This window comes from Rhipicephalus sanguineus, chromosome 11 (genome assembly GCF_013339695.2).
Source record: "Rhipicephalus sanguineus isolate Rsan-2018 chromosome 11, BIME_Rsan_1.4, whole genome shotgun sequence".
NCBI classification, from domain to species: domain Eukaryota; kingdom Metazoa; phylum Arthropoda; class Arachnida; order Ixodida; family Ixodidae; genus Rhipicephalus; species Rhipicephalus sanguineus.
In genome coordinates this window covers 3,894,927-3,906,318 of record NC_051186.1, presented here as the reverse complement: position 1 = coordinate 3,906,318, position 11,392 = coordinate 3,894,927, and positions in this window count along the sequence as shown.

Here is an 11,392-nt window from a genome sequence, read left to right as displayed (position 1 = left end):
TAAGCAATGTAAAGTGTCCGCTGCGTCCTGACACCATGTTTGGGTACGTATGTACACGTATAGTATAATATTCATTAAAACGGCTGGCTTGGTGACTTGGTAGGATAAGATCGCTTCCCGTGCTGTCTAAATCTGTGTGTCTTCTTCGCTGGACGCTGTTAATACAACCATATTCAGCAAGGACGTTCCTCAATGCAGCTAACTCGACAAATATTGTTGTTTCACGGTGACAGGATAAAACCGAAATCACATTGCGTGATTGTGTTCGGAACAGCGCTCGCTGCCCCAATCGTTCGGCTCAATTAAATTAAGAATTTCCGCTGCGAGTCGTTTCTTTTAAAAAAAGATCGTATTTTCGGTTGTTGGCCCAGAAATGAACCACAATCACGCAACGTCATTTCACTGTTCTTCCGTCATCAAGCACCAACAAAACTCTGCAGAGTCAATGATCACTTCCGTTCAGGTGGCCGTAAACAGAAACAGAGGGCCGCCGTTCACCGATTTCCAAGAATGATTCGATTTCTATTCTCTTTTGCAGAACGAGCGAAAATAAAGCGTGAATAACGACATTCAATCATCTGTCTTGCCTGGCTATCACTTTTCCTGTTTTGTTATTTCTCTTCTGGATCTATCATCGAAACCTTACATAATCATAGTAGCGGTAGTCGTTTTCCATCGACCATCTGTCGCCTTCAATAAAGTGCTTGTAAATTCCACGCATTAGTTCTGCCAGGGCATAAACTTTGTTTCGAATGACATTGAACGCGTCTGTATAGCACGCACTATCGCCAAGCCAACGGGCGCCGAGTCAAGCGGCGTGGCCAGGAATGGCTTGAAAGACGGTAGCTCCTATACAAGCCGAGGATGCGCACAGCGTTCACGCCTGCGCCCAGGTTGTCTGTCGTTGCGGTATGTGGTTGATAATGCCGGGATGATAGTCGCGAAGGCGTCTTGCCCGACAGCGCTTGCATTTATCCTCAGTCACAGGCCGCTAGGACGGGCAGGGTTAAAAATACGTGTCCGAAAATTGCATAACGAGAATGGCTCGATTACGAATCGGACAGGGCTTACGCTTGACGGTTTCACAATGGGTTGTTCATTCGTGCTATAATTGATCACATACAAAGTGCGCTTTATGCGCACGCCCGGTTACTCTTCCTTTTAATGCATTTCGTTTTAAATGCGGAGCATTTCTTAGTCGCACCTGCGGCGTCGGTCGCCGTCCACACCCCCACTGCGCATGCTCGGCTCGTCTCGTGCCTGCAGCAAGCCTCTCCTCTCCCTCCCTCGCATGCTCGGCTCGTCTCGTGACGGCAGCAGGCTCTCTATAGCCAACATGAACTAATTTTAACTATCACATCGGTCAGTCTTAGTTCATCCATAACACCTATAGGATTACACGACGTTTCGTCACCCAAAACCTGCGGCCAACTTCGGCACGTGTGTGCACGCAGACACACAGACACGTGCTTGTATATGACTGCGTCGAATTACGCTCTAATTATTTTGCACACGTTAGGGATATGGTCGCGGACCCACAATCTCTGCGTTCGGCATAACGCGCGTTGCTTTAGCCCTCATATACTTGCGGTAGAAATTAACTGCCCCAGTTAACGACTGTAACAAACGGCCGTTTCGTGAATTGAAGCACAAATGTAGCTGTACAGTCCACGTATGTCATCGCACATTTGGACATAAATTTGTCGTAAGCGGTGTCGACATGAAAATTCGTTAAGTTGGACACGCTTTGCTACATTCATTAACTGTAGTATTTGCCGTAACGTAATTAATGATTAGTTAATTTTCTAAATTTTGTTTAATAGGCCAGTTTGTGTCGTTTTATATTTTGCGAACTTCCGCCGCCACACACAGAGTTCACATTTTAAGTAGTGTTCCTGATTCGCCGGAAACTGCATTTTATAAATATTACTTGCGCACTTTGTAGAAATGCCCGGCATGTATAGGATGAGCCATCTCCAGGACACGCGAGATATTCCACTTACTTAAAAGAAGACATCGCTTAGTATACGCGGTGTGTTGTAGCCTTTTCCCATTGGCTGTTTCTCACTCTCGCCATAGGCATAGGAGTGCGCCCAGGGGGGAGGGGGGGCGGCCCCCCCACTACTCACCTAAGAGGGGGGCGCAAAATATCCACCGTACACTGACCCTTCTAGTCACCTAAGAGGGGGGGGGGGCGCAAAATCTGCTCCATACATTGACTTAGTAGCGTGGGGGGGGGAGTGTTGCGATGAACCTTTGCCCCCCCCCCCCCCTGATGGGGAACCCTGCGCACGCCTATGGCCGTAGGAGAAGGACGTCGGCGACGCTGGTGCAACTGTGTGTCACTGTGATGACATCTCACTTTAACGTTCCGTCTGCTGCGTGCAAGCGACCTTGGGACATCGGCGGCAGCGAAGCCGAATTCAGTTTATCCTATAGTTCGGTACAGCTCGCCAGAATGGGAGTTCCTCTGCGTGTATACGTCGGCAAGTTTCGCTCGTTCGATACAGTACGAAATAGCTCGATACCCGGATTTATTCCGTGGTGGTACAGCGGTTACGGTGCTCGGCTGCTGACCCGAAGGTCGTGGGTTCAATCCCGGTCGCCTTTCGATGGAGGTGAAGGGCTCTAGAGGCCCGTGAACTGTGCGATGTCAGTGCACGCTAATAAAGACCTGATGGTCGAAATTTGTGGAGCCCTCACTATTTATGACGTGCCTCATAATCATATCGTGGTTTTGCCATTCAAAACTCCACATATATATTCCTTACGGATTTCGACGGAATATTTCGACAGTCGTGTGCGTGTTTTGGCGCACGTTGTCCTGCAGTGAGCGAAGCCAGGGCTGCGTGGCAGTGCAGTATCCTTTTCAAGCTTTCGAATACGATAAGCTTTTTTTTTTTCTCTGAGCTGACGGGTTGAATAATTCAGTGATGCGGCGCTATTCACGTATTAGGAATAGCTTTATAATGAGATTTTATGGTGTAACGCTCAAAAACATCCCCACGTCAAATTAAGCAGATGTCAGAACCCAGCGCACGCATCGTATAGATAGATGCGACGAGCTCTCTGTAAGAGGACATTTAATTTCACTTCATTTTATTTCAATAAAGGCCATTGATAAATGAGGTATTTCTTAAGGAGAGGGAGCATACGTTGTACAGACGTAAGCAGAGCTCCTCAATCATACTAGTTGCGAAACTACTCCAATTTGAAAGCTATCCGGTGTGTGTGTCTCCGTGTGTCTGTGTTTCCTTCTATTTATTTTTAAATAGCTCTTCCTCTACTTTCTTTCCTAATCTCCTATTTCTCCAACCTAGTGCAGGGTAGCATACCGGATACTAGCGTCTAGTTAACCTCCCTGCCTTCCTCTCTCTCTCTCATAGGCTCTATGTGTGCGAAATCGAACACGAAAGAAGGAGAATAGTTCGAGTGGCACGCTCCTTTCTATCAGACACAGCCAAATAATTCGAAGGTTGCGGGTTCGGGTCACACCGTCGGAAAATATGTTTTTTTTTTCGTCTACTCTAATTCATTTCGATTCACGTCGTAATTACTGCACTGTTAATGAAAAAAATACAAATAACGTCCCCGATGCCTTCCTTGGCTTAATTGCCCGTTGGATCGATTCGGTTGTGTCTGACGAATATGAACAAAACAACGGTGAAAATTGAAAAAACAAAACACAAGGCAAACATTGACCGTTTCATCAATCTTTATTAGACCTCATGCAGTATAACATCTTGTTTGTTATACCAACATCTTGCGTGTGTGTGTGTGTGTGTGTGTGTGTGTGTGTGTGTGTGTGTGTGTGTGTGTGTGGTGTGTGTGTGTGTGTGTGTGTGTGTGTGTGTGTGTGTGTGTGTGTGTGTGTGTGTGTGTGTGTGTTGTGTGTGTGTGTGTGTGTGTGTGTGTGTGTGTTGTGTGTGTGTGTGTGTGTGTGTGTGTGTGTGTGTGTGTGTGTGTGTTGTGTGTGTGTGTGTGTGTGTGTGGTGTGTGTGTGTGTGTGTGTGTGTGTGTGTGTGTGTGTGTGTGTGTGTGTGTGTGTGTGTGTGTGTGTGTGTGTGTGTGTGTGTGTGTGGTGTGTGTGTGTGTGTGTGTGTGTGTGTGTGTGTGTGTGTGTGTGTGTGTGTGTGTGTGTGTGTGTGTGTGTGTGTGTGTGTGTGTGGTGTGTGTGTGTGTGTGTGTGTGTGTGTGTGTGTGTGTGTGTGTGTGTGTGTGTGTGTGTGTGTGTGTGTGTGTGTGTGTGTGTGTGTGTGTGTGTGTGTGTGTGTGTGTGTGTGTGTGTGTGTGTGTGTGTGTGTGTGTGTGTGGTGTGTGTGTGTGTGTGTGTGTGTGTGTGTGTGTGTGTGTGTGTGTGTGTGTGTGTGTGTGTTGCTAATTGTCGTGTTACCTGTCGGCGTAGAAACAAAACACATTATGAGATTTATTTTTTGTGTTATGCGTTGCGCTGGACCACAAGCTTGATGATGCGAACGGTAGGCTCACGCTTAGAGCTTACCTTTTCCAGATGTTACTGGTGCCGCAGAAGACTTTGACATTCTTCGTAAGTTCATCTGTAAATTTTCGTAGCGGTTGCTCGCGCAATGATAGCGAGTTTTTCAAATGTGCCGTAGCTTCCTGCTATCGCTCTTAGGTGGCGTGCCAACACGCTAAGCTACGTAGATTTGTCCATACATGGAGCAGGAAATACTTGGGAGGGAGCATTACGTCACGCAACCAGCCTTACCAAGCGAACGCTCTGTGAAGCCAGCAGTGTCGGCCCAAAACGTGACTTCTTGCGTCAAGATCACGCAATAAATGAGATTTGTCTAGACTTCGCCACTTGGTGCCCGGTAGTTTTTAATCAACGCGATCTTGGTGGGCGCAGTTCAGCTGGCTCAAGAGTAGGTTCGAAAACTAAATCTTACCGCGCTCTGGTGTTTTGATTACGTGTTGGGCTTTACACTATATATAGGCTTCAATCGCATTCCACAATGCTCCCTCCTAACTTAAACATCGCTCCATGTGGCCATAGGTAAGTCCGAATTTCTGAAGTGAATTTAGCGAGTGGAATGTGTTGGGAACTCTGTAAATAAACGATACAAAATTAACGAAGTCGTAATACGATGTGAAATAAGCGTTGCATAACTACGCCGTCGAGCTGTGACGCGAAACTCCGTACAATCCTACATGGGTGTTATGAGAAAGGAATAATGACTCGTGTGCTGAGTTAAAACTAGATCAAGATCTTACTGTTTATGACGTAATTGGCAGACAAAAGTATTTACGATGTTACGAAAGTAACCGAAGCGTTACCTTTGCTAAGTGCACCCCGCCGCCAGGGTGAAGAAAAAGGAAAAGTAATGGATGTGCAGGATAGTGCACCTCAATATTATCACATAGCACGACATAGCAATAACTAATAGTTCGCCAAACATTGCAGACTTGTTTTAAGCCTCTCATCCCAGCGTCCCAGGAATGTGTATAGGTACAAGCGCTGTAATACATATAGGCGTGCATGCTTCGGAGGAAAAAGGAAATGTAATCCGACGTGCACGAAGGCACCGTTAATATAATCACGAATAGCACAAACGAGTAACATGTTGTTAAGATGTTCAGTGTATAAGTCTTGTCTGATTTGTGATCGAGCCTTTCCCGGCATGTATTGCGGCCGTGTTTTAGCCCTTACCATCCCGGCGCCCTAGGAATGAAATGCAAGCGCTCTCAGACAAGAGACCTTCTCGCGACCTGCCCCTTACCGCGGCATACCACCCATATATATACCGCAACGGCAAACACAGAACCTGGGCCACGAGCGCGATATCAAGACTCATCGTTGTCTCGAATCCTGGCTCATTATTTTTCCATGCCGATTATAGGGTCACGCCCTGCGGCGCCCATCAGCCTGGTATTAATGTGGGAGGCCGTGACGCGTTCAATGTAATCGGAAACAGATAAAGGGTATACCACTGCAGGAGTAATGCGTGGCATTCGGAACAATTGCAATAGACGTTGTATTGAATTAAACAGCAATTCGATCGAAACCCATGACACGTATTGTAAGGTCTCATAAGATTTTGCTGGTAGACAAAGAAGAAGCAGGAGGTAGCAAAAAAGAGTACAGTTAGCTCATCCAGACGGACGAATGTTAGTCGAACTGTTGAACGCCCAGAGAAGTCTTCGTTTTGCGTTGGACATAGCTCGTCTATGATATGATTACTGTTACAGCAGCTACTTTTGATTTCCAGAATTGCAGTTGGGGGCGTGAAAGGAAGTGCGGCGGAAGAAAAAACGAGAATTAGGAGGCATGCGTATATGTGTGCATGTGTTTGTGTGTTTACGTTGGTGTGTGCGCAGATGCTGTGGATATAGACGGTCGTTCCACGGTGGCCTTTAAAAAAGTTTCTGTAACATTGCATCAGAGCGCGTTCAAATCCCTGATTCTGATATCGCGCACAAGTAAAAAAACTGAGAAGGCCTCCGCGTTAAATCGCATCTTTGATGCGCGAGTGGATGTCATACGAGTAGCCCGCAAGAATATCCCTCAAACTTAAAGAAATGCAGCTACCAGTCTACGTCATTAAGACAGGCGCACCACTGATGAAAAAATAAAGCGAGAAATATCCAGTTTCGCAGGAACGGTGAAGCAATTAATGCGAGAAGAAGTACCGATTCTGCGATGAAACGTGAGCGCGAGGGCCAAGAACGCGACGCCGCCTCTCCTCCGTCAGCATCGTCGTCACATCGCGGCGAGCCGAGCAGTTGATCACAGCAGCGACTTCTCGAATAGCATCGCATGATGATTGTACGCTCACCCCCGGATGTGTTTTACGTACACCTGAGACCACAATCTGCAAGAGAGAGATGGAGGGAGTCGGGTGGATAGCGTGATTGCAATGCGATCCTGTGGAAATAGCGGAGTCCGACATCATGCGAAACACGAAACACGATGCGGTGTACGCACAGCCCGATGCTTTGGACGCAGGAGAGGGGGGAGAGTCAATGCTGTGACGCAGCGCTTATTTATTAGCGAGTTTTAGCAGCGCTGGTTTACCGAAAAAGGTTTGTGCGGCAATACCGTACCGTCGTGGTCGGCATGTATCTATTTCACTGCGCAAAATTTGCGTCAGCCACTCTTATTATGTAATCATGTTGCAGCACGCATTAAGCAACTCGCGCAGCTAAAACGTTTTCAGATCGTGGTATGCCATCGCGGAGTGGTAATATCTTGGGGTAGTCGGTACGGTATTGTCACCGCTGCTAGAAGAGCCGGTTTTTAAGAAAACACGATATTAGGCGAGATGATGCATAGCATTTGAAAAAAATGGAGCCAGAATTATACATACACATAAGTCGAGAAACACATAGGTACAGCACCCATCCCGTGCTTCTCGGTCTATCTGAATGTCTAATTTGGCGATTTAATTTTCCCAAAAGTCGTTCTGTGCCGGGTCGTCTTACGACACACTTTGCGCACCCGCGCTTTGCTTTGCACGAGCGAATTATTTGTGCCCAGAGGATTGTAACTATAAAAAAACTCACACCATCTAAAGGGGACCATGAGGCGATGCGAAGCAGCGTTTCGGCATGTTGCGCCCGCGTTTCAGAGGGGGGAGTGGAGAGTGGAGAGGGAAAGTCGAGAGCAGAGGGAAAGTGGAGAGGGCGAGTGGAGAGGCAATGTGGAGAAGGGAAAGGGGGTGTAGACAGGGAAAGTGGAGAATGGGAGAGGAGGTGTGGGGAGAAGGTTTGCGCATGCGCAGTAAGGGTGGTCACGCCGCACACCACCTCCACCGGATTGAACTCCGCCATAAGGCGCTTCACATCTAAAAAATTCAACCAGCTTCTTTTTGCTGACACCGATGAAACAGCGAAGGCGGTCGCGTTCCCTTCGCCAGGCTAACGCATTTCTATGTTTTGCACGTCTTTCAGATACGTTGTATCCCTGCTCTTTATTGAACACTCTTTGTTAAGCATAGAGATGGGGGTATAGTTTTATTGCATCTTGACCATACCACTCTTATACACAGGTTTACAAGGAAGCCTTCGCTTAAGATGCTCCTTTGCTAAGAGCGGGCCGCGGCTTCACAAGGAATAAACTTTTGTGACTTTGCTGAATCGTATTCGAATTATTCTCTCGCCTATTGCGATTAATAACGCTTTGTTCGGGTAAGCTACAGGGGCGGGATTGAGTTAAAGCATTTTTTTATTATTTCCTGAGGCACCCCATGCGGTCACTAAAACTCTATCTCAGAATTTTAGTTATTTTGGAGATCAGTATCGATCATGTTTCTCGAAATCTGACGTCAAAACCACTCCAGATATGACCCATATACGAGATATGGGAGAGGCGTTCTTTCAAATATGGTAAAGTTGAGTGAGTGGGTGGGCCGTTAGTGAAAGATCCGCGACTCGTTAATGCATTAAGCTGGGCTAGTTGGTATTGATTGTATGCTTCCACATTGCTAGCGGACACGCACAAAGAACGGCATAGAAAGAGACCTTAGTGCGTGTTCGCTAGCAATATGGAACATCCGCGACCGCTTGCGTCCCATGGGCCACGTGCTAGAGATTCCTGCCGTAGAGCTAGTACAGCAAGTGTGACGCTTGCAGTTCACTTAGGATTCGGCGTAAAAAAAAAAAAAAAAAAAAACGGTGCTTCTTACACTTTGTTTGTTTTCCATGCACGATTGTCCTCGGCAACGCGGTCCTCTCGATCAGCTGCCTCCTTCAAAACAATGTAGCGTCAATGCGCAGCGAAAAATATGTTCGGCGAAATCCTCCAAGGTGGACGAATATTCGTGGAAAAGTGAAGCTGTCATCCGGCACTCGACTGTGTCGCCTGAAACTGGATCGGAGGAAGTGGATCGATTCTTCTTCAACTGCGAATGTCTCTGAAAAGCCCGCCATGAGGTTTCATTCGAAGATCCGGCCGCGCTAAATTCGGGCCGACAGGAAATTTTCCTTCCACTGATGTCTGTTGCACGAAGCCCTCACCCTGAATACTTGAAACTTCGCGAGTTTTATTATTGATTTCTTTTTGCCAGATTTTAAAAAGCGTTTCCGTTTGTAATTTCAGCTCGAAAGCTAATGGATATCCAACATGCAAATAATTTTATTATTAAAGGCAAATACGTTTCCTATTCATGTCTCCTGTCCCCGAGTCTAAATGGAAACGAGAAGCCCTTTTAGCGATCACGTAGAAGCTTATTTAGCATGAAGATGTGGTTGCTAGCATTTCCAGAAAATTTCAGAACGTACGCATAGAGTGTGCATATTGACCTTATGTAATTATAATGACGTAAATAAATGGGTTTAACTTAAAGATGAACGTGGGCTGCCAAGTTCCATGTACAGTCATTAGCAAGCTTAACTTTAACGCATCGCAGTGTGGCCTGGACTGGTTTGACCTATGGCAGCCGCGAAGCGCTGGGCGCTGCTGCCGAGACAATACCTCGGTATGCTTGGATAGTAAGTCGGCACGCATTGGTAACATCTCGGAAACAGAACCCAAAGCTACGCGGCGCTGCCATCAATCAAACCGTTTCAGGACACGCTGCGGAGCGTTCGAGTTGAGCTTGCTAACGACTCTAAAAGTGTTCTTTTGTTATTTGGGCTCATGTGCGCTAGTAAATTGCGTCACATGCATGTATGTACACTGATTGATCTTCTTTCGCGCTTTGTTTGATAAAGAGACCTTTTTTCACTCTTATCTCCCTGCTTGTATCATTACATATGCCATGTACCGCTCTTATCTCTGCGCCGGCTTGTATGATACTTCATGTCATGTGTGTAATGTGTTGGGAGCTCGGTGTATATTTGGGCTGCTACTCATTGTAGAATGTGGAGTACATTGATCTCGCTTTTTATCTCTTATGTTTGTGCGTGTGTGCAGAACTGTAGGAAACCTAATTTATTATCTGTATGACGCTCGCGTTTACGTGCTTCAAATTTATGCCTGTGTTCTTTTATATGTCGTAGTATCTTTGTTAATCCTTGCATTATCAAAAAAAAGAACCCCTCAATATGTGAGATTGACTGCATCTGTCTCCTAATTACAGGCGCTTCTTTCTAAAGAAAATATACGCATTGCCGTCCTTCATGTGGCAATTTGTAATATGGATGCTTATGTACGACATGAGAACTCTTTTGGGAATTCCATATGGAGTTCGCCTTTCTTGGATTCGATGAGAAAACGTTGCAGAAAAATGAAAAAAAAAATCACCGACGATTACGGTACTGCCTAATGCGATTTCTGAGCGCAGCTGTTAGGCGTTTTCATTTTGCGATAAGTTGAGGCGCGACTACCTCGCTGACCGGGAGACCGCGGAAGGCAGCGCGTGGGCGCGTTCCACAACGGCCGCCGCAGACAGGCCTCCGTTCATGCATCGCTGTATATCCATATATGGCATCGGTGGACGCCCTCGCCGCATACCTTAGTGATGACGTCATCGGCGACAGCACGACTGCGCGCACCACTGGGGCGCCACGGGTGGCTGCCGCGGAACCTGTCGTCTCGTCACTGCCGTTCCTTCCTCCTCGCGCTCTCCTTGCTATCGCCGTCTTTCCTTCTCCACTGCGATCCGCATTCGCTTTCTTTCGTCCTCGTTCGCTGTTCCGGTTACGACGACGCCGACGCTGCTCAACACAGGGAAACTTGTTTATTATGGGCGAACTTGTGCCCGGAAAACTAGATGCAAAATCCAAGAGACCGCTAGAGCGTTCCACACACGAAGTGTCCCTTCGTTTGTTTGTTGTTTGTTTGTTTGCCTTCTGTTCCATGACACTGTACCCACTATGGGGGATGGGCCAAGAATACGTAGTTGAAACTTAAAATTTTCTTCGAAGAATGTAGAATGGTTTTTAAAAAAGTAAGAGTAGAAATGTCAATAATAAGTAATACATCAAATTCGACCGACGCACGTCTTCTTCTTTTCCCAAGCCTCGCAGGTCAACCCACTTTCTCGTGCCCGTGCGCGGGAGGCATGCGTTGCGCTGTCACAAGAAGCGCGAGCAGGCACGAGGCATCGCATTTCAGCATTATAAACATCACATCACATTTCCACATTAGAAACGGCTGATCGCCAACAATCTCACGATCGAGAGAGCATCAATGGCTGAAAAACGGCGCACACAAATACGCATGGTGCCAGCGCAACCTCGAGGACCGCATTTCCGTACACTCGCCGGCGCCGGGTTTTTCGAGTACGTTGCCGCCACTGAAATCTGTGAGTTATAAAAGCTCCACTGAAAGAGCCTCGTGAGGAACTTGAGCAATGAGGAACACTGCGTAACACAGGGTGTACGGGAAGCTGGCTGCGACGCGATAACTGTTAAGCTGTCGACAGCGTTTCCCTTGACGGCATCCGCGGATTTCATCACGCACGGGGAAACACGCAATGGCTCTACAGTT